Source organism: Passer montanus, unplaced genomic scaffold (genome assembly GCF_014805655.1).
Source record: "Passer montanus isolate IOZ18808 unplaced genomic scaffold, ASM1480565v1 scaffold413, whole genome shotgun sequence".
Classification (NCBI taxonomy): domain Eukaryota; kingdom Metazoa; phylum Chordata; class Aves; order Passeriformes; family Passeridae; genus Passer; species Passer montanus.
The window spans coordinates 20,510-21,160 of NW_024368964.1; positions in this window are offsets into that span (position 1 = coordinate 20,510).

Sequence of the window (651 nt, forward strand, 5' to 3'; positions counted from 1 at the left end):
CGCCCCCGGGTCCGCCGCGGCGGGGGGGTAGGCGAGCACCGAGGGCGGCGCCGGCGAGCGCGGGGACCCCGGCGGTGACCGTGGTGACCCTGGCGGTGACCCTGGTGACCCTGGAGGTGACCCCGGCGGTGACCCCTCCACTGACCCTTGTGGTGACCCCTGCATTGACCCTGGAGCTGACCCCGGTGGTGACCGTGGTGACCCCTGTGGTGACTCTGGTGACCCTCGCAGTGACCCTCGCAGTGACCCCTGCGGTGACCCCTGCGGTGACCCCGGTGGTGACCGTGGTGACCCTTGCAGTGACCCTCGCGGTGACCCTTCTGGTGACCCCTGTGGTGACTCCGGTGACCCTCGCGGTGACCGCGGCGGGCGCCGCCGGTGCAATTTGGGGTGACTGGAAGCCCCTCCCACCTCCCAGTACCCCCAGTGCCCCCCCCAGTCTCAAACTGGTCCCTGTGGTCCCCCTCCCCAAAATTCTACGGGGGTCCCCATTTCCTATGGGAAACCACCCCCCCACACCAAAACTTTGGGGGTCCCCAACATCTCTGGGACCCCCCCCCCAAATGTCCATGGGGTCCATAAACCTCTGCTGGACCCCCCCCCCAAAAAAAAAAATTAATAGGGACCCCCAACCCCCTTATGGGGGCCCCC